Source organism: Motacilla alba, chromosome 1A (genome assembly GCF_015832195.1).
Source record: "Motacilla alba alba isolate MOTALB_02 chromosome 1A, Motacilla_alba_V1.0_pri, whole genome shotgun sequence".
NCBI classification, from domain to species: domain Eukaryota; kingdom Metazoa; phylum Chordata; class Aves; order Passeriformes; family Motacillidae; genus Motacilla; species Motacilla alba.
Window position 1 is genome coordinate 24,900,605 of NC_052031.1, and position 22,245 is coordinate 24,922,849.

The 22,245-nt window shown below is 36.7% G+C and overlaps 1 long non-coding RNA gene across 2 annotated transcripts in view; it reads right to left on the reverse strand.

Annotated features, from left to right (window-relative positions):
- Positions 1 to 10,634: 10,634 nt before the first annotated feature.
- LOC119708822 overlaps positions 10,635 to 22,245 on the reverse strand; it is a 29,476-nt gene continuing 17,865 nt past the window's right edge. The window contains exons 4-5 of one of the 2 annotated variants that reach the window (XR_005259229.1): positions 17,781 to 20,765; positions 10,635 to 10,693 (exon numbers count right to left, since the gene is read on the reverse strand). This is a non-coding gene — a long non-coding RNA (uncharacterized LOC119708822). Of the gene's footprint in view, positions 10,694 to 16,309; positions 17,664 to 17,780; positions 20,766 to 22,245 lie in introns of those variants that run through there. The other variant, XR_005259228.1, reaches the window with a different exon arrangement.

Genomic DNA, 22,245 nt, shown 5'->3' on the forward strand with positions numbered 1-22,245 from the left:
AGGCCCCAAATCTTAAAAAATGCAGGGCCTGGAATACTTATTGCTTCCTGCAGTATGAACCCCAAAGCAGAGTAAAGAGTACCTGCTTTTCAAAGTGATTCAAGCCTCCTAATTGCAGGTTAGGTTTTGACTAGTTAGGAGTCCAAAGGCTTTCTGTGGGCTGAAGTAATATTTGTCTGGAAAAAAATATTGGGGAATGGACATAAAAAGAAATAAGCATAATAAAAATTTTGCATCAATTGGTTATGTCAGATGAGTTATGAGAAAAAACACTCTGACACAAGAATCACATAAAGGTGAAACTAAAACTAAACTAGAATGGGTTTGCTTGTGGGTTGGGGTTCTGCAACCTCCCCCGTCCAAGCTCTGTATGCCTAATTTCAGTTACTGGAACTGTGTTTTCTACCTTCTTTTTATGGCCTTTTTTATAAAAGGTAGCTGGTACTCACAAAAAATTTTGGGACCGTTCAAAACTTTTCACAGTTAATTAGTAACGCATGTAGCAAAACACCCACCCTACCTCTGGGCCTTTGGGGTTGCCCTGGTTCACTTGTAACTGATTTATTTTTTAAGGTTTTCTGGCACACCTCCACCCCAGCTGCTTCCAAGAAATTTCAGCTCAGCGTCAGCTGGGAAAGATCAGCTTCACATGCTGACATACAGAGGCAGCCTTAGGAATACTGGGGCCTCTGGTGGGAGGCGTCAATGGGAATCTTTGCTCTTTTTGCTGATCTGGGGATATAGTATCTGCCACCATACAGAGCCTTTCTTAGCATTTTCTTTGAAAGAACACTCACCTGGTTATTACACTGTGTTTTTTCCTCAATGAGAAACAGAAATGTTATCTTTACCAGATTTGTGGCTCATTGAATAGGTCTGAATGGTGGATGGCTTTTGCAGGCACCCAAACCCTTTGTTAATAGCTGCTGAGATGCCAAAACAAACATGCTATTTTATAGTCCGGTTAAATTCTACAGAATACAAAAGAGGATAGAGAATTATTCTGATATTTTTCCTTATGTCTGAGTAAAGGCTTACTCTGCAAGTCTACAGTGGAAACTGACAGTCACAAATTCTACCCCTCTTCACAGAGATATATGGTTTTGGTGATTATTTTTATTCAGAACTAATCCCTAAAAAAGTTTCTACCATGTCCCCTCCTTCATTTTTCTTCCTCTTAGATTGCAGACTAATTTTGTCCCTAGGCTTCCATTTTGTCCCCTTCTGTAATTTCCAAGGGTATCTGAACCGAGGGCATCTAAACCAATAGCATCTTGTCATTGATGCAAAACACAATTTTTAATAAATTATATCTAATTGGGTCCATTAATAAACAAAGAAACCATCTCTAATTGTAATGTACAGCACCTGATTCTACTTAAATTTAAAGTACACAAAGCCACTCACTCTAAGATATAGGCCGGCAATGAAACCTACTTCTGGGTAGACACCTTTCCCAACTTGTGGAGTGAGCTGAATGAAGGATTGTCATCCATTAGTCATGGTTTGATCCAAAAGGTAAGAGGATCCAACAGGAAATTCTATGGTTCTTTCTTTTCTTTCCAAGCTTCAACAACATTTCTCAACATATAAATAGTTTCAGAACAGCAATAAAAAAGTTAATTTTTTTCAGAAGTGGAGGCAATAATAATATAAAGCAGAATGACAGTTTTAGCACAACGAAGAAAACTGGGTGTTGATAGGACAACAGACCTTTGATTAAAACAATATTCTTGGTTTGTTTTTTTTTGTTTTCCACAGTTAGATAAACTGAACAAGATGGTCTCAATCCAGCTCTGCAAGATTACTCATTTTAAAACTGTCATTTTATTTTTGCCTGTGTTCAGATACTTACAGCAAGAGAATACTTCCAACCTGCACAGAGGCTGTATTTTGTTAGGATTGACAACAGACTTGGTGTGTTCCATTCAGCTTAGCACCATTAAACTTCCAGGTCTAGCATTTGCTGTCTGCCACCAGGATTAATATCTTAGTGTTTTCTTCCTAGTCTATGGTTACATTTCAAGAATTAAATGGTCATTCAGAAAGTTGGCTCCAGTTTATGAGCTGTTAAACCTAAAAGAGATACAGTACGTCAAAATGAGAAGAAGGAGTTGGAGTGATAATCATTAATGGTAAGTTTGTCCTTAGAGTCTTTATCACTTGACATAAAATGTTCATCCATTCCTGTTACAATAATTTCACTCATATTTAAAAACATGATTTTTTTTATGGGGGACCCAGAGGATATCTTTGAATTGTTTTGTCTTTTGTGAGAAGATCCCTGTGAGAAGAGCCCTGAGAAGTCTGGAGACAGAAATCCTGAATTTGCATCCCTGGGATGTCTGGCACTGACAGAAGAAGTGAAACTGTCCCCACTCTACCCCAGACCTCAGGCTGGATTTGGAGGCTGAGTGACACTTCAGCTCTTGTGCCCTTTCATTTTTTTCCTCCCTTATTAAGGATCATCAAGGAAGGGGACTGATAGGATCAAATTAACTGAACTGGTTTGACTGTATAGACACCCATTCTCTGGGACCCTGGCAGAAAACACTACCTGCCTTCACACTCATAAAGCATCTGATAAGGGCAGAAATTCCCAAGCAACTTTAGGACTGACTGGGCTAGCTAGGCCAATTGGTAAGCTCTTTCCCAAACCTGACTTTTTCTTTTTAAAAATGATTCCTTTGCCAGAAATCTTATATAAGAATTTCATTTGCAATTATGAGCTTTTCTGTGTATGTTTAAAAAAAGCTCAAATCCACATTTATTCTTGCTAAACTATAAAAAAATGTGCTAATAATTGTCTAATGCTAATGGGTGTCACTAGCAGCATTGCCTCTTATTGTGACGTCTCTCCCTCTCTGCTTATATTAAATGTAATTTTTTTCTTTTTCTATAATTTTAACTTTTATTCACCTAGTATTTGGCATTCAAGTCCAAAGTTCAGGCAAATATAACAATCATTTGAGAAATACTCACTAGACAAGTATTCATGCACTCTTGTATCACCTGACATATGGTGAACAAGCTGATGAATGACTCAGGATTTAAATGGTAATTACCATTCATCATTATAATAGACTTGCTAATTCATAAATTCTTGGTAAGCCAATTTTCTATAAAAAGGTTAATAATAAGAGTGGAAAAGAAGGAAAAAATAGCCCTAGTGTGATAAAAAATGTAAAAGCTAGAATATCTTCACTGCCACACATCCCTTCTAATGATTGAGTAATTTTGCACCAAAGGGCTTGCTTATTGACACAATACCACTTGCAGTACTAGGGCTCTGATGGAAACAGGGGAAGACAGAAAAATCCATCCAAACTGCTACAGACAGAGGCTGAGGTGTGTCAGACAAAGACAAAGGAACCAAGACACACATGGCAAAGGCAGGCAGGATCCCACCCACCTGATTCCTCGTTTTAGAGTACTTTGTGATAATGTCACGTTCCCAGAACTGCTCACAACATGGGCATTGGAGAAAACTGTATGGAAATGTTCCTGGTACTCCTGAGTGAAGCTGTGAGAAATTCATCTGAAGTCATCACGCTGCCACTAGCCTCATTGGGTGTTCTCCAAGTTCCTCTGAATGTCCTAAAGGAACATTTAGTTGTCTCTGCTTTAAATGAAACAAGACAAAAGCAAAAACATGAAAAAAATTTGCTCATTTTATGATCTTTACCTGGAAAAACTCTATGAATGTAATTTACAAACCCTGTGGAAAACAGCAATGTCGACTGGAGAGAATGCATACAGGCAACACTGAAATTCTGTATTTCCAGTACTCAATATAGCACTTATTTGTCCATTAGATAATGAACCTAAATGTACACAAATGCAAATGCCTCTCCCACCTCTAATCCTCATGTCACCATGTCTTTTTATCATAAGAGGCCAATATGGGAAATACTTTCTTGCCCCACCAAGGCATGTAGCTTCTCTGTCCAGCTGCATTTTCCTGCTCCTTCTCTGGGCACCAAAGATGTGAAAGCTACCCTAAATTACATGGTAGATGTAATTTTTACTTCAGATGCAAAAATAAGGAGGCTGGTAATGGGGAAGAGATACATTGGTTTGCAAGCAACTGAGGGACAAGAGGAACATAAAATTAAAGAAGTGATGCATGGAACCTTGGTGCCCTTCCCCCTCTCCCCTGTTGTGCTTGTGCAGGGCACAAGTTCAAGAGAATGAAGTAGTCAAGTTAAAAGTTAAGGTTTTGATCATTTTAGCCTTCACTTGGAACCATGCAGGGAAACTTGCCCTTTTAATCTGTTGCACATTGGGTATCAGGGTGATTGGATAGATGTTGGGCATTCAGGAATAAAGGATTTGTATGGGGAAAAAACCCAACCCATAGCTATTGTGCACTATGTAACACCATACTGGGATTATGAAAAATACAAAAATTTACTGCGACATACTGTGTGTTCAGGAAAGTTTATAATGTGGGTAATCTTACTGACTGCTTTCCTGCAAAAGACTGTGCAACAGAATATGAAATGCCTGCCAAGCTAGACTCTCTTGGGCATGTGTTTTCCCTTTCTGTCTTCGTCTCTCTTGCACACATACATTATAAAATCTCAGAGCTGATGTACTTTTAAAAATGGATGTTAAACCCCAGACTGTACCTCAAATTCATGGGACTTTTACGAAACAAACAAAAGTTTCAAATATTTTTAGAGCTCCAGATTTTGGACCAGCTCATAAAATATAGAAACAAGGATGTAAAGCATTTAAACATGCTATGCATGAGGACTGGATTTCAGAGTATGTTTCTATTTGAAACTGTGGATAATTTGCAGAAACTCTTTTCAGTTGTACTGATTATAACAATTAGGCAGTGTGGAGATTATAAAAGACACAATGAGAGAGTATCTAGGCCATTTTTCTTTTTGTTTACTTGACAGTATATCATAGTAACTGCTTATAAAGCAAAACAGAAAGCATACAATATAACTTCAAAACAAAAGAAAAAACACAAACAGGGAAATTAATACAATGTTCTAAAGAGCAAAGATTCAGGTCTAATATTAAAATGCAACTACTTTTCAAGCAATGTTATTGAGTTAAATACAAAGTTTCAGAATAGTGCATGTCTGCTATATTGCAGAAATGATCAAATTCATTTAAAGTGGCAGTAAAAAAAAATTATTACTGGTTTTCAGAAAGAGACTATATCAAGCCTTTATATATTTGCATGACTTTTGTTCTAGTTCTCATTTCTGCTAAGCCAAAAGCTTGAAACATATATTATGCAATTTTTAACAAGTATCACTGCATTTTTTGTTTTCCTAGAGATACAAAGCATAGCAAAAGTCAGCTTAGGGGTCAGCTGCAACGGGGAGTTAAATTGGAATAAAGTGAATCAAAATGCTTATGCTCAGCCAACTGCATAATCAAAGGATAAAGGTTCCACTGAACAATTTAGTATCTGACTTTTCTAACTAACCTTTGTGTCATAAATCAAAATATTTCATTTTATTGTTCAAAGTTATTCTTAGCATTGGGGATAAAGGGAAAGGAAGAGAGTACAGGTAGCCATGGGCAGCATATACCAGTGAGGTCACACATGCAGAGAATCCTGTGATATCACAATGAACACAACAATAAAGCTCCAGTGGATTGGGAAGTCACTGAGATGACAGGAAAGTATCTTTGGACTCAGTTGTTTTGCACCATACATATTTCACTAAATTATTGTATGAAAAATACAATTTTTGATTTCTAGGAAAAATACATTGTCCCCTTGATATTTTGGAAAGCTCAGTTTATTGAAGATTTTCTACCACTGAATGAGAGCAATTTAGGGTTTTAGCTTACATTACATTTCAGAGTCGAGTGGCTGTAGCTGAAGAGTGGATTATAGAAATGATGCATTGGCATTGGTACAGAAACCCACATGGTTGCCTTTAGATGTTTGAAAACCTCCTTTAAAGGGATTCATTTGCTTACTTCACTGTTTTCTGGGTTAAGTTCTAGAATTTGCCAGATATTTTCCAGAGTTTGAATGCTTGAAACTCTCATGAATTTTCTACTAAACATAAGCTATTGAATTTGATGGAAGATGAATGTAAATGTTTGGCATCAGAGCCTGTGTTGCTCTTTTAGAAATTTTGAGAAATGAATGTGGAGTTATGTGATTTTAGGAATATTTGAGGATTTATATCACAGCTTTTCCTATGCTTTCACTGTAGCATTGTATATTGCTTTTCATGTCTGGGTTTTTTTTCTTTTAACAGATGTATATTCTTCTTTGTAATAAGGTTTTCTACTTACTGATATTTTAGAAGGAGAGATTATCATGAGTATTTCTATCTGTGGAAATAGTTCTTTTTTGCTCTACAGAGGGTGAATCAGTGTTTTGCCCTTTTTCATGACTTTCAGAAAACATTATGCTGCTGTATAAATCTGTAATTACTTTATCTAGATTGTGTGCAGCCCTGTCCCAAAAAGGCTAAAACAGGACAAGGTGATGATGGTGACCAAAGGCATGGAACAATTCCATATAGTAGAAGCAGGCCAGAGAAGAGCAGTTGCAGAGGAAGAGGATACTCCATGACACAAATGGCATGGTGAAAGCTAATACAGAGCAATTGATGACCATGAACTGTATGACAAGAATTTAAAAAATCAAGTGGAAATTTAAAAGACCACAAGAAATATTCTCTTATTCAACCATGAAATCTGTTAACCATAGTGGTGCACCTACTGCCTTCTGCTCAGAAAATCCCCCAGCCATGAACTGCAACACAAGGCAAAGTTTCCAAAACCGTTTTCACTACATCCATGTCTCTTTAATATTCACAAATATTTATTGACACCATAACATAGCCTTGGAAAAACTCCTTTTGGAGTTTTTTTTGGTGGTTTCTCCTAACTTTAGTCCTAACATTTGGTTTCTGGTACTCTTAACTGGTTTCTTTTTTACTGGCAGTCTTCCGGCTCCTTAAAGTGTCATTGGGAAAGTAAAAGAGACATGTAGAACATTTTTGGGCAACACAAGCATACAATATAATGCAAGCTGCATAATACAATATTGGTGTTTCTCCTGATGTTTGTCTTTTATTAAGATGTGCCTGCTCTTAATGCTGATGTGTACATTTCTTGGAGAACTACCATGAAACATTGCAAAAACTGCCAGCCTCACACCTTGGTCAATTGGTTTTGAAAGAAATTGGCTTTGAGATTTTTGGGTTAAGCATGCACCTTTCATTTTAAAAAGGAAAATAGTGCAGAACCAAAGTCTCTGGCTGCAAGTAAGCAACCATTTGCAGGCACACCTTGATTATTTCTGAGATAGAAGTCTCCCAGTGAGGTTTTCTTCTTGCTCAAGGTCAGATAACTTTCACAGTACTCATACCATCTGCAAGATTTACTATCAGTTGTAAAAGTAGCTGTGAAATATAGTTTTATTCTTGACATCTGGAAGAGAGCTTGGTGTTGTAACTGGTCCATAAATTATAAAAGTAAATATACATGCATGAATACTTTGAGGCGTAATGCATGTACTAAACACATAGTATATGTACCATCAAATATTTCAGAAATATCTAATATGTTCTGAAATATAATTTCTGCTTTTTTCTCTCACCCCATAAACTGAGGAAATCTCCCTGGAGTCATGTATCTGTACTCAAGGTTTAGTCATGTGCTACCAAATCATCTGCATGAGGACACACAAAGGCATCCACAGCATAAGCCACCTGCTCTGTGGATCTATAGCCATAGACAGAAGGATTTGTGGCTGGTTGGCCATTCCCTCCTTGCCTCTTTTCTTTACTCCCATGAATATTTGTGAGGAACCCAGGCTTCTCCAGATTACTTACACATCAGTCAGGAATTTTAAGCCAGCATGGAAGAGGCAGAGGGAACAAACCACACTGAGTGGAAGGCTGGCCAAGCTCTGTTTTCTCGTGGGTTAGTGGGGAAACAGTCAAGCTAGCCAGAGGTGTCAATGTAGCTCACGATAAGGGATGTGAACCCTCAAATGACAGCTGTGTTCGCTTTTTCTTCACAGCACCACAGGTTAGATGCAAATGAAAATTTCAGAAGAAAAGCCATTTTAGAGACATGGCTATCTTGGAAGTCTTTGGAAGTCTGTTTGGTTAAAAAAATTATACAGCAATGAAATCACTTGAATACAGAAATGTTCTTACTACATTTTTTCTCTTTCTGTTATGATTTTAAGTATGCAATGGTTATTCTCTTGGTGTAAGTCTGTAAGTATATCACTGTAAGTATATTATAGTGTTTGGCTGACAAAAATGCTTCAGCAAATATTTCAACTTACTCTTGCACTCTTCATCTTGGCTTTGAACATTGAGTTCATACTCCACATTGTGTGATCAGTCTTGTGCTTAATTCATTCACAGGTAAAAAGAAATTTCAATGCAGGACTTAAGCAGAGAAGCAGTTCTTTGAAGAGTAGCTATACATTCCTGCATATACCTGAATAGATACCTGAAGTTATCAAGTTACATATTCATGTGGATCTCAGGGTTCTATAGGTAGAGTCATGTTCTGTGAGTCTATATAGAGTCATGTTCTATATGACAGTCATGTTTCATAGTTTGGAGCATTCAGCCTCATTCTCAAGTGCTGATTGTGCAGAGTGTTCCTTCCTGAAAAATGAAATTGCTACGTTTTCCCCATAATAAAGGCCCTTTTTTGCTCCTAATAGCATGGTAAATCTGAAGGAAAGAGAACCTCCTAGCTCAGAGAACCTCCTAGCTCAGAGAACATACACTGCACAAAGCTCTATAATAGGTTCTCCAAAGAACCCATTTGTGCCAAATTCTCCAGCTCTTCCTCAGGTGATTTGTTGTGTTTGACTCTCATGACAGCTAGGGAGTCAAAACTCAGATTCTGTCTCACTAAGCCAGTTTCACTCCATCTCATTAAGCTCAAGAAAGGGCCAGATAACACTACAACTTCTGTAAAGGACTCCGAATAAGTCACATAGATGTCAGCAACTCAAACAAGCATCTGAAAGATCCAAACTTTACATGATAGTCCTGACTCACAGACTGTTTCTGTCATTTGGTCCAAACCCATGCACAGAAAACTCAGAGTTTATATGGAAGGAGAGAAGAATGAAGGCAAGTTTCTTCACACACGTTCACAGAGCTTTACAAAGTTTCTTGTGCCTTCTCTTCCTCTTCTGAGGGCAGTAAACAAAGCCAGCTCATGGAGATGTAGTAGAAACAAGCAAAGCTTCTTCTGGACCTCATCAACACAAAAAAACCAGAAATCCCAGAAATCTGCAAAGTTATTTCAGGGGCTGGAAATAATCTTCCTGTGGTGGTGCAGGTATAGGAATAAAATGTTCTGTGTATATTTTATGTAGCTGTATATTTTGAGAGAAATTTGAGATCACCCACAAAGGAGGAATATCTCTTATGAGGTAGAGCTGAATGATTTTGCTTAAAATTAATAAATAAGAAATGAAAGAGCAGCTTGTTTCTGTAAAATCCAAGTTGTAAAATATATTTGTTTAGATTTTTTTTTTAAATTTTGTTTATTTGTCTTTTGGTGTTTTATGTTCTTAGATGACTACAAGGATTTAAACAGAATTTTTAGTTTTGGTTCAATAAGATTTGAAAAAGAGCTTTAGTAATAACAGCGCCAATTCAAACTGACTTCCTACTAAAGAGCAAGCCCAAGGAATGCTTAGCTTTTCTGGTTTAAGCTCTTCATTAAAAAGTAAAAGTTTAAATTGGCAGGAAAAGTGCTGTTTAAGCTGCTAGTACACCAACACCAGAGAAAGCTGAGTTTCAGCCCTTGGTACTCTGCCAGGTATTCTACTACACATAAGCAAGATAAAGAGAGAAATAAAGAAAAAAATGATGGGATAAGATAATTTTTATTTAGCCTGTGATACCCTAATGGATTTAATGTTAAGAAATAAAAGTTTATGAAGTACCTCTTGAGGCCATAACCAATACACTTTCAAAATCTGTTGATTTGCACTAGCCAGCAAGTCCAAAAAAAGGTAACATATAACTGCAAAGCACAGTCTTGTTTGGTAAATGATTGGCATATATTTCTCAAGAAATATCCTTGTAACTTACTTACAGCTCTGCTTACGAGTAATAGGTCTTTTGCTCATGAGTGAAATAATTATGCACAATATTGCACCACTTAGTTCTCTTAAAAATTACAGCATCAGGAGCCTGATGTTGTAGTTTGGTATTTCAAGTGTAAGCACTTAGTTTTCACATTTAATGTCTCAGCCACTCTGGATCCTAGCCACCTCAAACTTGGCAGGCAAATTTGTCTGCCCAGATGATTTTTTTAATAGTTTAAGATTAGTAAGTCCTTTTTTCTACAACAGCCAAAAAAATTTGTTTGGAGCCAGTTATATAGTATTTTCTTTACCAGCTGCAATTATAAAATTGTTCTGTTAAAAATCAAAAAGGGAAAGTCTGCTACTTGTCACCAGTTTTTGTAGACTAAAGCACTTAGGATTTTTAAGAAAAAAAAAAAAAAACCACCACCCCATAGACAAACAATGAAAATTAAATATTGAACCTTGAGACAAATAAATTCTCCAGCAGGCTTTACCAGTTACACTTTACCTAGGCAACCAGAGTGGCCAGGAGAAAACACTTACCAGCATTTTAAAAACAGCTTTCTGCTCTTGCAGCACAGCGTGTCAGTCTTGCCCTTTGCTGTGCTTCTTACACGTCACCTGTGAGGAGAGACAACCATTCCCAAAGTGGTGAGGCCAGTGTGCCACCAGCAACCAGCAAAACTTCTCACAAGTTATCTTATCATCTCATCATCCGTCTTTTGAAGAACCTTTATAAATTATCTGACTCTGGGGCCCTAATATGTTAACTTCATGGTCCAGCACTATACTGTGCTGGGAATCAAGAAGATTCCTGTGGGCCTCAAGATGTCCATATAAAAATTGTCTCTAATGTCAGCTGTTTCTTTGACTGAATAGTCAGAATGGGCCAATCTGAAATATTCTGGACTATCACCAATCCCTGGAGTGTCTGATATTTTCACTTGAATTAAAAAGAACACAAAAAGTGCCTCCTCCTTTGTTCTTCAGCAGGCAAATAATGCAGATTTAGAACATCGGCATTTTTAATGGACTGGATTAAGAGGATCCTAATCCAACTGAAGCTTATAATAGCACTTACAGCACTTACAGTCAGACAAATGCACATCACTGATCCTTTAGTTCACTGTCTGAACTGAAAAATTTAGACAATATGAATTACATTGATTCAAAACTGAAACAATGAAAGTTTCAGTGGCTTCTGCAGGCTTAAAAAGAAATCTGAGCCACAAAATATTCAGTTTTGCTTAGAGAACTTTTTAAGATCTCTTTTCTAAACAAAACTATATTTAAATTTGGAGTGTTGCTTCAAATTGAATAAAGGAAACAACTGCAATTAGAACACATCTAAGTGAATGTTTTGACTTGAAAAAACAGAGTATTTTTCTTCTCTGATCAAACAGTAAAAACACAACATGATTTCACAATTTCTTTTCATTAACTCATATCTACATTTTTTCATTATCATAATTTAAAGCAAACAAAATTTTTTTCCTGCTTTCATTGATTTTTTCCACAGATTTCATGGTCAGGCACTAATGAATAGCATCTTTTCTGAGTCCATTACACTGCTACTTCATTGTCCCATGTGTACAACAATGTTCTCCCCTTATATAAGTTCATATTCTCTTAAAATATATGCCCATTTTTGCTTTCTTTCTTTAACTTTATTTTGTTTTGAGATGCATATGATATTAAAAAAATTGACTAAGCATCATATTTCTTACTACTTTGGGAAAAAAGTTTGTCATCAGGCAAACACAGCCATCTGCACTTTCACCATGTTGCCATGTTGTTGGTGCAGCTTTCCATATGAACAGAATTCCAGCCAATTCTGAAGTCTTGCACTCAAGACAGCATTACTGCAGTAATATTAATGTCATAATCTCTTTCCATGTGCAAAATATCTAAGCAATGTATTTAGTAACTGCATTGCAGACTTCAGTGTTGGAGTCCCTCCTCCTTTCCTATCTTGAATGTAAAAGCCTTCTATGAGGGAAAGAGGATCCCAACTGGAATGAGATTAGAATGCAATCATCTGGTTCAGAGCATTATGCCATGATTTTAGCAGCATGCTAGAAACTCCCTCTGCTCCCGGGCTTAATGCAATTTGAACTTATTATATGGTTCAGCACAGTTTTTGGAAGACAACCAATAAGTATGGGAGGTTTCCTGTTGAAACAAGGGGCTTGTTTGCCAGGATTTGACTCTCTCGAGGGAAGCTAGCCGCAGGGCCAGATCTTTTCTTTTCATTGGATACAGAACAGCTACACACACAGCAGTATTTACTGGTGATAGCAGCCTGTGACAGAGCTATATCTTTCCAGAATGCTCTAACTAGAGGATACCCAATAATGACTGCAGTATAGCCACTGAAAGGTGCTTTGCCACTACATAATACAGGATTTAAGAAGGGGCATTTGATGGCTGCAGTGCATTTAAAAGTGGAAATCCACCTATTGAGTAAAAAAATCACATACTACACCTTTCTAGGTGTTACTTTATGTGAAATTATAATATGAAGATATCCTGGAATGAAGAAAGAAATGGTTGTACCTACACACAACTGCTTGTTCTATTTTTCAGGCTAACAGCTTAGCTGTAACATTTGTGCATTAGCTAAATAACATCTCAAGGGGAGCTGGAGATAGAACCTTGATGTGTCCTGATTGTACGTGTGTGAGTTTGTGCTCTCAAAGGATGGTCCTTAAAAAACTCCCTGCTGGAAGCTATTGTGCATATTGCAAAAGGACCGTTGCTAAGTGCCAATTGAGCTGGTACTGTATACTTGCCATTTTAAAAGAAGATTTCATACCACTTGATTATGTTAAATAGAAATGTTTGAAATTTAAACTGAATTACATCAAAATGGCACAGTAGTTATATGTCTAAAGAGCTGCTGCTACTCACCCTCGTAACTAATGTCAATCCCTTCTGGTAGACAGTTTTATGTGAAATCGTGGTAGAGTATATTACAGGCAAAGTTTAGAGAGCCTTGATATAAAAAAAGTCGTAAATAAATACTACCTTAAAAACAGGCCTATGTTTGTATTAACAAGCAAGAACACCTTTACAGTAAAGTACTGTCCTTAGCCAAAAAGATATACCATTTTTTAATGTCAGAACTTCATCTTCAGTCTTTAGGCTACTCTAAGGTGTCAGAATTTTTTCTGTGCAAGTGGTAGCTATTTGAGGAACTTGGTGTACTCTTTTAATGCAATCTAGATATATACTTAGTAGAAATAATGCAGAAATTACCTCAAGACCAGCTTACAAAAAAAAAAAAAAAAAGAAAGAATAATATTAACAATATATAGTCAACATTAAGGTCTGACTGGAATTAGAAGTCCAACATCATTAAATGGTAGAGGAGAAGTGCACACTAAAAACCAAAATGAAACTAGATGAGCACCTAGTCTGCATGTAAAAGTCTGGATTTTTTATGATCAATAACAACTGATAATACAGGCAGAGAAGTAATAAATGCCTTTAAAAAGCTACTTAAGGATTGTTAGATTTGTTAAGTAGCTCTGGGGGAGGAAACAAAAGGAAAACTTAGTGCACTTAAACAAATTTTACTTGTTACAAAACACATACTTTTAAGTTTTCATTTTGAATTTTTGTTTTTGTTTATTTCTAAAAGAAAAGAAGCAGGCAAACTAAATACTTTTTTATTATTAATACTGCAATACATATCTGACAAATCTGAGAGGGCGGAATTGCCTGAGATTTTTTCAAGATCTTTACATTTCAGGTGTGGTCTGGAAATTCTAAAATGCTATTTTTCACTTAGGGAAGTAAGAGAGAAAAAAAAAATCATTGAAACAGCTCAGATAACACTCTAGGGACACAAAATATGTTATTACCTGTGCTGGTGTATTATTTTATTTTACACTGTAATTAAAAGCTCAGTTGCCCCTCCTCCCCAGTCAATCTGATTTTATCCTTGGAAGGCAACAGATAATTTTTGTATCAAAAGCACAGTGGCACTTTCATCCATTGTCACTCAGTTTCCTGTGATGTCACCTGAACAAGATGGTTAATATGTTGTGATGCAAATGATAACCAGTTTCATCAGCAAAAAATTCTCATGTGCATTCCATGATCTACTAAAAGTTGCAGCACACACAATTACACTGCTGTGCTTTTTTTCTCTTTCTAGAAGCTGGGCTGTGCACTTTGACATGTCTCTGTCTCCTGGGCTCAAGCCTGGTTTCCAGGGGTGGTACCTGACCTATTTGTATGTTCTGTGATAAGATTGAGAGCTCAGGCTGCCTATTTTGTTACAAAATTAAAATCTACTGTGCTTCATGGAGCTGAAGATCAACTCCTTTTGGAATGGCTTGCCATGGTATTCTTTATTTTGATTTATTATCTATACACTCAATAAGACCCTTAAGACTTCAATGTTAAGATCCCATTGCAGTTTTAGCCTGAAATGCATTTTGAAATTTATCTCTTACTTGGCTTCTGATAAAGCAGAAAAATATGTAGTGTGAGTTAAATGTTGCTTTTGGCTGGGGTTTGGTGTAATCAGTTCATCCAAAGGATGAAGAAAGAAGTGTGGCCAAGTTTCTGTGATGCTGGAGATGGTATTGTAGCGGTGGCACAGCAGCCCAGGTTGGAATAACTCACTGCCCTGACTGGTTACATCTGAGGTTTTGTTTTGTAGCAGAGTCCTTCTTCTTCAAGCTGTCAATGGAATGAGCACACTGAAGCCCTTATGTGACCTCTTGCATGAACAAACGCCAAGTGAAGGTGCAAAGGGATCCTCCAAATTCTGATCTGGATGGAATGAAAGACAGCTGGCACAGGGATGTTGTCATCCTGGGGTCAGAATAATATCTGGCTTCTTCTTTGGTTTGTTTATGGGTTTTTTGTTTGTTTGATTTGTTAAAATCTTACCATACCAGGAAAAAAATCTAAATATTAGGGTCTAACTTTTTATAGCTTTACTCTTGCTTTCTTTTAATTTATTAGGTATTCAAGAAATTACTAAATCTTCATATTCTTTGGGTCATTGCAAGGCTGTTCTTTGTTTCTTATTTTTTGTAGTCTACTTATTTTGTTAATTTCTATTTTCTATTCAATTGACAATGTTGCTGATTTAATAAGTAAGCAAAATTTCACTTTCTTTCTTTCTTTCTTTCTTTCTTTCTTTCTTTCTTTCTTTCTTTCTTTCTTTCTTTCTTTCTTTCTTTCCTTAGGTCCTTAGGTTCAGGTCCTTAATCTTCAAAGGCTTTTATTCTACAGTTTTCCTACCATTCTCTTTTGAACGATTCACCACTAGCTAATAATTAATTTATTTTATTTTCATCTGATCAAGGAAAAAAATAGTTTCCTGCAGTTTTCACTCTTCTGTTGGTCTGAGTTAAAAAGGGAGCGGTCATTAAGGTTAAATTTATGTCAAGAAAAAGTCAGCTACAGTGTATATATAGCAGTCATGTTAGAAAAGCATTGTTATGCAATTATGACTGCAAAACCAGGTCTTTCAGGGATGGAACTACATTTACCCCCAAAGAAAATGTCCTTGACTAAGACAGTTTGAATGGTACTTGATCTTACCTTCTCTTACCACAACTTCCTTTCAACTTATATTAATGTTTCCTGAGCAAATGCTGTATCTGTGATAGTAAAGAAGTAAATATGGTGTAAGTATGGATTCATGAATTATCATTTAAGTCAGTGAAAGCGTGTTGGAAACAGAGGAGTATGGAGTACAGGTGATATATCTTCTATTGCAACAATAATTTGTTCACTGAAATATTTTTAAATGTGTAGATTTAAAATTATAAAGAAAGTCCTTTTTTACATTTTGCCTTGAATTTTTATGCTGAATTTTATTGAAACATATTTTTTTTAAATCAGTCATTTTAGTATTCACTTTTTTTAAAATTATAATATTTTACCACTTAATAATAGAGGAGCAGAAGCTTTTTAAGCACATAACAACTGTGACAATTTGATGGAATTCATTTTATGTAATAATTTTATCAAATAATATATTTCTTTTTAAAATACCATTTATTAAAACATTATCCTCAATTTAGGGAAAATGGAAAAGCAAATGTCATTTTTAAACACACGACCCACCTTTGCTGACAGAGCAGCACAATCACAACATATTAAAGGAAGTGCTGGCATGCTTTGGAACACAGGATGACTCTATCAATAGATTAATAAGCTTACAGATGAGTGCCCAGCATTTTTTAGCTACTCTTTATTCATTTCTCCCTGTGCATCTCCATTGGTTTTAATGAATTGTCACGTGTTTAACTCAAGACAGGATATGATTCTCAGCACCTGAGTATGAAGACACACTTGTGTGGCATAGATTAAAGCATCCATAGACTCACAAAAAGCAAATGTTGGTCTCTTTGAATATCTTCAGGACTGATGTACCAGGGAAAGTGTAGTTCTGGAGACAGGGTCTGACATATACCAACATAAAAGCAAACCCAGCATGTACTTTTAGTTAAAATCAGAGCAAATAATCAGAGGCATTCCTTCAGATCTTCAGATGAAGGATGGAACCAAAATTCCTTAAATACAAGTTCTTCTGTGCATAATCAAAAGATGCAAAACATACTGAAATACAATGAACTAGTGAGTATAAAAAGCAGCAGGGACTGAACACAAACGAAAATGTCTACTTACATAATTCCAGAAATGGAAATTGTAACTCTTGGTGACAGAGACAGAAATATTTTTTCCCACACTTTAGTACCTCTCACAAAACTCCAAAGAAGTCTCTCTTCCAAGATATTGGGACTGTCTTGGTAAAACATCAAGCTTGTAATGCTTCCTTTTTTGAAGTTATTTTTTATCTCTATAAAGTTTTAAATTTTTTTCTAAGAATTAAGATGTTTACCTGGAAGATGAGTTGCATCCTCCATTCCCAAAAGTCTAGGAAATTCAGCAGTTCAGACTGTAGACTCAGCCAAGCAGACAAGCATCTGCACCTGCTGATGGTCCAGCTACCGCTTAAAAATAATGTATGTCAAATAACGTATGTCCTGAATGGGACTGGCTGAGCTGGGACATGTGATGCCACAGTGGGGGCAGGAATCTTAATTTCATTTAGTCAATGAAAGAACAGAGTATTCTGCACACAAAGCATACACTGCAAGCGGAGATACCTGATGTGTGTGTGAGCAGGGGGGAAAAATACTCCACCAATGTAGATTCAGGGGAAAATCATGGGAGCTGGGGACAACTGTCTGGCCAGGAGGAGGGTTCAAAGGAATGAGAGGAAGAGAGATGATGGAGAGGGAGAGAGCATTCCCTTCCTTTCAGCAGCACCATGGTAGCAGGTGAACTACCATCAGCCTCTGGTTCTGGAGGTCTCAACATTTCCTTACCTTTAGTCTTAATAAATGTTTATAAGTGGAAGAATTCATAACAGGCCACTTTCGTTTCTTCAGGGAATATTTTAAACAGAAGAAGTCTCCCATTTCAGATGAAAATCAGTCCTCCAAACCAACTTGTTAAGTATCTGCTCAGGTTAGTACATCTGTCACTGGAACAAGTCCATTTCTTGCCAGCATGAGATAGGCCTTTTTATATATAAGCATTGACTTATCAGAAGGCACTGGAAAAGAATCTTATTAAACATTTATTAATTTACTATGAAGAAATTCTGAAGTTTACTTAATCATAAAGGAAGAGACATGAACAAGTGTAAAATATTGCACATTTTTAAACTAACCTTAACATTAAAAGGGCCAGGTTTTCAGGGGACAAATTCCTTCTTCAATCAAAATCTTGTCTTCCATTTAAAAAAAAAATTAAAAAGAGTGTTTGATTCAGTTTTCTCATTTATTTTACAAAGTTTGTATCAGCCTTTTGCATTCAAAGTCTCAGCTGAGCAGCATGGACACCCCATCACAAACATGCACATTAACAGGTTACCTTGAAGAATTCCAATATTTCTAATACTTCAGATGAATTCCTGTATTTTTATTTTTTTTTGCTTCTAAAAGATCTGTTCCACAATGGTGTTATCACTGTTCCATACTCTTCTCCTAAACAATTTTCCTGCAAGAATTTTGTTGTGGATGTCCTTAATATTTGATAAATGTTCTATAAAATACTGCTGTCTCTTTAGAATTTACCATGTTCTTTTCCTGCCTTAACTGCACATAGAATATAATTCTTTTAGTGGTCTGTATGAATATTCATAAGTGACAAGTACTCTGAGTTCTAAAATATCGGATCGGGAGGTTTTACAATTATTAGATCAGGGCTTTTCTCAGTTGTACCCTGGGATTAAAATGTCTTTATTTCAGTGCAGTAACAGAGGAAGAACACAAGATTACAATAGATTTAACAAAAAGGAGATAACTTTGCATTATTTTTCATTCTTCCTTCAGTCTCCATCACGAGGATGGAGTCATGCTGTGACATTCTTTTCTGGGTATTGGAACATGAGAATGATATACTCGACTTTGAATATCTCAAGTTTTGTAAGGTATAATAGCTGAGTTTTACTTCTTTCACCCCAGTATTTTGCATTTTGATAGGCAAGTGCCACTTCACCGCTGAGGCCCTTCTGCTGACCTTTAACACAGCGGGTAGCTTCAGCAGTGCAATTATCACTCTGGGTTGTGGTGTCCTGGAGGAAGTCAGCATGTGCACATGTATAAACTGGGATATCAAGGATGTAAAAAGCAGAAGAGCACATACCAGGCAAAAGAAGTCATTTGATCATGACAACCCAGTCAAGCCAAAGTCCAAGTGATGGTTATGTCAGAAATTCTTTCTAAGCCTCCTCCATGCATTTGAGTGAAAACGTCAGAGGCTATGATTAATGTGACCCCATTTTACTTTCTCTTAAACTACTGCCATTTCTAGCTCAGAAAGTTCTGCCTACTGGTTGAATAACAGGAAATCAACATACAGGAATGTGATTTATCTGCTTGATGCACAGTTATTAAGTTTGATCCTGGTTTCCAGTTTCACCACTGAAACTGAGTACCTTACACAGGTCATTGTTTCTAAATGTGGGTGCCTAAAGCATAAATAAATATTGGGGTGTCCATCCTTATTTTTATAGAACTACCTTGTGTGAGAAAACCCCCAGGATTTTACCTTCAATAACAAGAGAACAGCAATAACACAAGTCTCAGTGAGTTATTACGATACCATGTTCAGCAAGGAGCAATCAATATGCACTAATATAAGTAGAAGATGGCCCAATCACAAAAGGTTAAGCAAAACTGACATAAATGTCTCACATACTGTAGTTTTCGCTATTGCTCTTCTAGTTATCATTACTGGCGCTGAGGAACCGCTCTCAAAATTTGCTTGAACTGAAAATGTTGTTTATGACAGAAGCATACGTTTCAAAATGTTTGGGTGTGTCTTCTTTAATTAGTGGCACCCTTTAGAAGCACCCTTGATATGCCACCTTTGCTTTTGCTTTCCTTATCTTCATTATTTCTCATTTCTTCGCTTGGTGGCTGCTGTTCACCTTCCTAAGTTACAGCCCCCCTCCATCTTCTTCCTTTTATCTCTCCAAACAACAACAACAACAAAAAAAAACCAGAGCTCTGTTCATTATTTTTTCCTCCCAAGACAAGTTCATGTTTCTTCAACATACTGCAGGAGAACAGCTTATGCTGATTTTGCTGCTTAAATATTATTTTTCATAGTTTCTCTGTTTATTTTTCCAAATGTGCTAAGAGACCTCCCAGTGAGATCCCTTCTTCCCTCTTCACAATCTTCCCCTTAAGAATCTGAATGTTGCTTATATCTCATGGGTAAAATCCAGCCACTGTGTCCACATCAAGTCAAACTGAATTTACTCCATGCTCTGCAGCTGTTCCATTGTCTCCTTATTACAACACAAGAATCTGTTTGTTTTATTTATTTATCATTTCTAAGTACCAGGCTTTCTGGCAAAATGTTGCCAGCTGGAAGTTACATGGAAAATGTTTAGCACAGCTTTAACACATGCTCCAGAGTATGTGTACACTCATTTCATTCTTGGTAAATCAGCATTTAGGGAATATGGGGAAATAGACTGTGAAATGCCATCAGCTCGTCCTGAGCTATGGTGCTATTTAATAAAATCTCTAGCAAATTCAAAATGCAGAAACTCTTCTGAGTCTTTAGCGCATGCATTTTCTCCTCCCTGAGCTATCAATATCAAAAGCATCTTAAGAAACTATGTCAATGAAAAATGAAGGAAAATAAATAGAAAAAAAATTAATAGGTATTTCTGATGAATAACTATCATCCCTGACTGTGCTAAATCGCACTTCTAATATCTTTTTTTGGGCATTTATTAGCACTTACTTCCCTCAGTTAAATAAGAATGACATGCTATAAATAATGTTTATGCCTCTAGGAGTTTATGTAGAGGATCTCCTGTTTTTCTGTAGCTTTTGCCTCATTCAGAATTAACTAGTCAAGTTCTCTGTTGGCAAGGCCTAAAATACAGAAATAAGGAATAAAACTATCAGTATCTTTATGAAGGCCCTCAGTTTTTGAGGTATGGGGAGTTACTGCAGAGGGAGTCTCACAGATGCCCTCATCATTGCTTGGTGCAACAAGAGTTCAAGTTTCAATGTTTGCTGCCATCTCTCCATACCAGTCCAGCAGAGATCTTCCACAGCATATTACACAAGCCCATTAAGAGTAGACTCATCTTCCTACACAAACAAGTCCTCACACTTGGGTTGAATTCCACCTGTGAATCACAAAAATACAGGCTTTGGTACCAACAACAATTTTGAATACTTTTACAGGCAACTCTACATTTCATGTATCCATCATTAACACTTGGAAACAAATAGGAGTAAAGCATAAAATGATGTTGACTATCAAGATCTTTTCACTAATAATTTCCACTTGATTTTTCTGAATTTTCTGGATTGCTATGTAATACATACTGATCTTTGATAATGATGAGCTATATGTCATAGTTCCACTTCTTCTTCAGAAGGAAGAGTTATTTCCACAGCATTTCTCAGTAATAACACTGTCCACCAGGATCCATTCAGACAAGAACAGAGCTGAATATTTGTGATAGTTTGGATCCTCACTGTTTAAACAAATCTGAATAAAAATTGAAATATATGTCATTCACCTCTGCATTGGGGATTAAAGTCCACTACAGTACAAATCCGTGAGTCCAAATAAGAAAAGGAATTTAAATAAATGCAATATATTCATTTCTGCAGCTATCTCAATATAAGTCTGATGCATCCCTTCAGCTGAAATGATATTTACAATACATATTTTTCTTCTTCCCTCTCTCCAGCCTTCCTCAACATTGACTCCAATGATTTAAGGAAGATTATAGAAGAGCAATATGGAGCCAAAGAACTGAGGAAGAAAACAAAACATGGAGTGTTTCAAATGTACGTAAGCCAAAAATGGCCACTCTAACACACAAACTAATTTTTAGCCATCTATATAGTGATCAGTGTGTGGTGAATGTTCAGGACAGTTTGAATCAATCCACAAAAGAATTTGTAACAACATGCATAACTAATCAACTTTTTTTTTTTTTTAACATCATCTCTGGCTTCAGACTTCTCATGTCAAGCCACCAGAAAGGGTAATTTGTTACTTTTAAACCTCAAAATGTGACATAACTTGAAAATGACAGTAAGCTGCAACAAAAGGCCTCCAGAAAAGAAAATAGTAATTGTGAAAACTGCTGTCTTTTACCTCTTAAAATCCCCAGCATGTTTTCTTGAACTAATCTGAAATAACTACTCTCATTCCTATATTACATTAAGCTATGGTTGTCACAATATAAGAAAGATAATAAAATGTTAGGGAGCATCCAAAGGAGGGCAGCAAAAAAGGTGAAGGGCCTTGAGGGGAAGCCATATGAGGAGTGGCTGAGGTCACTTGGTCTGTTCAGCCTGGAGGAGACTGAGGGGAGACCTCACTGCAGTTACAGCTTCCCTGTGAGAGGAGGAGGAGGGGCAGACACTGATCTCTTCCCTGTGGTGACCAGTGACAGGACTTGAGGGAGTGGCCTGAAGTTGTGTCATGGAGGTTTAGGTTGGATATTAGAAAAAGGTTCTTCACCCAGAGGGTGTTTGGGCACTGGAACAGCTCCCCAGGGCAGTGGTCACAGCACCAGCCTGCTAGAGTTCAAAAAGCATTTGGACAATGCTGTCAGGTACATGGTGTGACTCTTGGGGATGCTCTGT